Genomic DNA, 5,985 nt, shown 5'->3' with positions numbered 1-5,985 from the left:
GAAAAAAATCATAGCCAGGAGTCAGGGCTGGCTCTAACATTTTTGCCGCCCAAGCAAAAAAAAAAAAGAGCACCACCCGACCCCTCCCCGAGCCCCGTGTCGTGCTGCCCAAGTCCCCGCCCCCTCCCAGCGCCACCTGGCCAAACTAAAAATAACAAAAACAAACCCCAATCGCCGCCCCCTCCCAAGGTGCCGCCCCAAGCTGCAGGTGGTACCTGGAGCCGGCCCTGGCAGGAGTTGTAGACCAAGCTGAATGAGCAAGCATCTCAAAGAGGTGATTAAGAAAAAGCAGAAAGCCTCCAAGGAGTGGAAGATGGGCGGGATTAGCAAGGAAGCTACCTGATTGAGGTCAGAACACGTAGGGATGAAGTGAGAAAGGCTAAAAGCCATGTGGAGTTGGACCTTGCAAAGGGAATTAAAACCAATAGTAATAGGTTCTATAGCCATATAAATAAGAAGAAAACAAAGAAAGAGGTGGGACCGCTAAACACTGGGTACGTCTACACTACGGGATTATTCCGATTTTACATAAACCGGTTTTGTAAAACAGATTGTATAAAGTCGAGTGCACGCGGCCACACTAAGCACATTAATTCGGCAGTGTGCGTCCATGTACCAAGGCTAGTGTCGATTTCCAGAGCGTTGCACTGTGGGTAGCTATCCCGTAGCTATCCCATAGTTCCTGCAGTCTCCTCTGCCCATTGGAATTCTGGGTTGAGATCCCAATGCAAAAACAGTGTCATGGGTGATTCTGGGTAAATGTCGTCACTCAATCCTTTCTCCAGGAAAGCAACGGCCGACAATCATTTTGCACCCTTTTGCCCTGGATTGCCCTGGCAGACGCCATAGCATGGCAGTCATGGAGCCCGTTTTGCCTTTTGTCACTGTCACCGTATGTGTACTGGATGCTGCTGACAGACGCGGTACTGCACTGCTACACAGCAGCATTCATTTGCCTTTGCAAGATAGCAGAGATGGTTACCAGTCATATTGTACTGTCTACCATGCCATTGTAAGTTGGCGATGAGATGACAGTTATCAGTCGTTCTGTACAGTCTGCTGCTATCATGGGTGCTCCTGGCTGGCCTCACTCAGGTCGGCTGGGGGCACATAGGCAAAAATGGGAATGACCCCCTGGGTCATTCCCTTCCTATGTTTTGTCTAAAAATAGTCAGTCCTGCCTAGAATATGGAGCAAGTGTACTAGAGGACCAGAGAGCACAGCTGCTCCGTGTCAGAGCCCCAGAGATCCCATAGAAATGATGATCTGCATGCCATCCTAGGGAGTGCCCCTGCAACAACCCCACCCATTGCTTCCCTCCTCCCCCAACCCTCCTGGGCTACCGTGGCAATGTCCCCCCATTTGTGTGATGAAGTAATAAAGAATGCAGGAATAAGAAACACAGACTTTTTAGTGAGATAAAATGAGGGGGAGGAAGCCTCCAGCTGCTATGATAGTCCAGGCAGGACATTAAAGGGTAGGGGGGAGAGGAGATCAGCCTTCTGCTGCTATGATAGTCCAGGCAGTACAGAATCTTTTCTTTATACATGATGGGGGGTGGGGGGGGGCTGATGGAGCTCAGCCCCCAGTTGCTATGATGAGGATGGTTACCAGCCATTCTGTACCATCTGCTGGGAATGACCAGGAGTCATTCCTATTTTTACCCAGGAGCCCCCGGCTGACCTCACCGAGGCCAGCCAGGAGCACTCACGGGCTGATGACGAGAATGGATACCAGTCCTTCTGTACTATACCATCTGCCACCAAGGAGAGGAGAGGATGCTGCTGTTTAGCTCTCCAGCACCCCGTCGACCAGCAGCATGCAGGAGACATAGGGTGACATTGAAAAAAGGCAAGAAACTATTTTTTCCCATTTCTCTTGGCGGGGGGTGGGGGAGGGGTGAAGGATGTAAATTGATGACATACACCCTGAAACACCCGGGAAAATGTTTTTGACCCTTCAGGCACTTGGAGCCCAACCAAGTATGCAAATGCTTTTCGGAGACTGTGGGGACTGTGGAATAGCTGGAGTCCTCAGTCCCCCCTCCCTCCCTCCCTCCATGAGTGTCCATTTGATTCTTTGGCTTTCCGTTACGCTTGTCACGCAGCGCTGTGCTGAGCTGAGTCCCTGCTGTGGCCTCTGGAGATTTTTTCAAATGCTTTGGCATTTCGTCTTCTGTAACAGAGCTGTGATAGAACAGATTTGCCTCCCCATACAGCGATCAGATCCAGTATCTCCCATACGGTCCATGCTGGAGCTCTCTTTGGATTTGGGACTGCATCGCCACCTGTGCTGATCAGAGCTCCACGCTGGGCAAACAGGAAATGAAATTCAAAAGTTCGCGGAGCTTTTCCTGTCTGCCTGGCCAGTGCATCCGAGTTCAAATTGCTGTCCAGAGCAGTCACAATGGTGCACTGTGGGATACCGCCCAGAGGCCAATACCATCGATTTGCGGCCACACTAACCCTAATCTGATATGGTAATACCGATTTCAGCGCTACTCCTCTCGTCGGGGAGGAGTACAGAAACCGGTTTAAAGAGCCCTTTATATTGATATAAAGGGCCTCGTTGTGTGGACAGGTGCAGCGTTAAATCGGTTTAACGCTGCTAAAATCGGTTTAAATGCGTAGTGTAGACGAGGCCTGAGGACGGAATGGAGGTTAAGGATAATCTAGGCATGGCCCAATATCTAAATAAATACTTTGCCTTAGTTTTTACTAAGGTTTATGAGGATCTTAGGGATAATGCAAGGATGACAAATGGGAATGAGGATATGGAGGTAGATATTACCACATCCAAGGTAGAAGCCAAACTAGAACAGCTTAATGGGACAAAATCAGAGGGCCCAGATAATCTTCATCCAAGAATATTGAAGGAACTGGCACATGAAATTGCAAACCCATTAGCAAGAATTTTTAATGAATCAGTAAACTCAGGGGTTGTACCGTACGACTGGAGAATTGCTAACATAGTTCCTATTTTTAAGAAATGGAAAAAAAGTAGTAACTATAGGGCTGTTAGTTTGACATCTGTAGTATGTAAGGGTCTTGGAAAAAATTTTGAAGGAGAAAGTATTTAAGGACATTGAGGTCAATGGTAATTGGGACAAAATACAACATGGTTTTACAAAAGGTAGATCGTGCCAAACCACCCTGATCTCCTTCTTTGAGAAGGTAACAGATTGTTTAGACAAAGGACATGCAGTGGATCTAACTTACCTCAGTTTCAGTAAGGCATTCGATACGATTCCACATGGGCAATTATTAGTTAAATTGGAAAAGATGGGGGTCAATATGAAAATTGAAAGGTGGATAAGGAACTGGTTAAAGGGGAGACTACAACGGGTCGTACTGAAAGGTGAACTGTCAGGCTAGAAGGAGGTTACTAGTGGAGTTCCTCAGGGATCAGTTTTGGGACCAATCTTATTTAACCTTTTTATTACTGACCTTGGCACAAAAAGCGGGAATGTGCTAATAAAGTTTGCGGATGACACAAAGCTGGGAAGTATTGCTAACACCGAGAAGGACCGGGATATCATACAGGAAGATCTGGATGACCTTGTAAACTGGAGTAATAGTAATAGAATGAAATTTAATAGTGAAAAGTGCAAGGTCATGCATTTAGGGATTAATAACAAGAATTTTAGTTATAAATTGGGGACGCATCAGTTGGAAGTAACAGAGGAGGAGAAGGACCTCGGAGTATTGGTTGATCACAGGATGACTATGAGCTGCCAATGTGATATGGCCGTTAAAAAAGCTAATGCAGTTTTAGGATGCATCAGGTGAGGTATTTCCAGCGAAGATAATGAGTATCTGCAGAGACACCAGGCAGCCTTTTCCACACCAAATAACAATGTGTTAGTCCCCTGGCCTATAGAGTCTGAAAGTCCCTAGGTCAGCACAGAGAAGCAAAATTCAAGAGCGGGTTCAGCCTGGCCACTGGCCAGAGCTGGGGCTCTGCCGAGCCGTGCTGCTGGAGGGCCCAGCTTGGCTCACTCTCTCCCTGTCCCTTTTTTCTCTCTCAGTCCCAAGTGAGTTCCTGTGTCTCTTTCAGCCCAGTCCCTTAACACAGACACCTGACACCTTCGCCCTTTGTGCTCCAGCTCTGGGCTATTGCTCATCTTCCCTGCAGAGAGGAGGAGGGAAGAAACTTGGTGTAGGGGGTTGATGCTTAATCATTGAGGCTTCCCATTGTCTTTTCAAAATCCTCCATAGATATGGGTTGATTCCAGCCCAGACAGTCAGAGTGGCTCTACGTCTCAGACACCTAGCCTGTTCGGCCACGTCCCAGCGAGAGAAGCAATGCTTTTCCCCAAAGCAGCAGCGATGCCAAGGGGATCGGTACAGAGTCCTACCGATAGTTCATAAAAATATTTCAGTAAAATTCCCCACCTGTCACACCTTCATGGAGAAAACACAGGGTACTAAAGGGCTCTTTCATAGAATCATAGAATCATAGAACTTAAGATCAGAAGGGACCATTATGATCATCTAGTCTGACCTCCCGCAAGATGCAGGCCACAAAAGCTGACCCACCCACTCCTGTAATAATTCTCTCCCTTGACTCAGCTGTTGAAGTCCCCAAATCCTGATTTAAAGACTTCAAGTAGCAGATAATCCTCCAGCAAGCGACCCCTGCCCCATGCTGCGGAGGAAGGCGAAAAACCTCCAGGGCCACTGCCAATCTACCCTGGAGGAAAATTCCTTCCCGACCCCAAATATGGTGATCAGCTGAACCCCGAGCATGCGGGCAAGACTCTCCAGCCAGACACTCAGGAAAAAGACTTTCAATATCCCAACATTGACCCTCGGTACTAATTACCAGTGGTTGCACGTTATTGACCTATTGGCTAAATCACGTTATCCTATCAAACCATTCCATCCATAAACTTATCAAGCTTAATCTTAAAGCCAGAGAGGTCCTTCACCCCCACTGTTTCCCTCGGTAGGCTGTTCCAGAATTTCACTCCCCTGATAGTTAGAAACCTTCGTCTAATTTCAAGCCTAAACTTCCCGACTGCCAATTTATATCCATTTGTTCTCATGTCCACATTAGTACTGAGCTGAAATAATTCCTCTCCCTCGCTGGTATTTATCCCTCTGATATATTTAAAGAGAGCAATCATATCTCCTCTCAAGCTTCTTTTGGTTAAGGAAAACAAACCGTGCTCCTCAAGTCTCCTTTCATACGACAGGCTTTCCATTCCTCGGATCATTCTAGTGGCCCTTCTTTGTACCCGTTCCAGTTTGAATTCATCCTTCTTAAACATGGGAGACCAAAACTGCACACAGTACTCCAAATGAGGTCTCACCAATGCCTTGTATAACGGGACTAGCACCTCCTTATCTCTACTAGAAATACCTCGCCTAATGCATCCCAAGACCGCATTAGCTTTTTTAACAGCCACATCACATTGCCGACTCATAGTCATCCTGCGATCAACCAGGACTCTGAGGTCCTTCTCCTCTTCCATTACTTCCAACTGGTGCGTCCCCAGCTTATAACTAAAATTCCTGTTAGTCATCCCTAAATGCCTCTTTAATACAGTGGAGAAAGGCATAACAAGAACCAATGGCTGCAGGTTAAAAATGGACAAATTCTAATTAGGATTAAGGCACAGAATTGTAACATTGAGGGTGATTAATCACTGGAACAAACTACCCAGGGAAATGGTGAATTGTCCATCTCTTGCTGTCTTCAGACAAAGACTTGGTGACTTTCTGGAAGATGCTTCAGGCAAACACAAGTTTGGGCTCAGTACAGGGGTAAATGGGTGAGAGTGTTTGGCCTGTGGCACATATAGACTGGATGATCTAATGGTCCCCTCTGAACTTAGTCTATGAATATTGGGAAGTGGGCTAATGTAAATGTAACTGATCCATGGACCAGCGCTATGAAAGTCAGACAACCTGGCACTGTCACTGCATCCCACTCACTCGCTGTCTGGTTTGTTATTTCTCCTGTTCCCCAGACCCAGCTACG

Source organism: Mauremys mutica, chromosome 12, assembly GCF_020497125.1.
Source record: "Mauremys mutica isolate MM-2020 ecotype Southern chromosome 12, ASM2049712v1, whole genome shotgun sequence".
In the NCBI taxonomy this organism is placed as follows: domain Eukaryota; kingdom Metazoa; phylum Chordata; order Testudines; family Geoemydidae; genus Mauremys; species Mauremys mutica.
Note: the sequence above shows the minus strand (reverse complement) of the source record.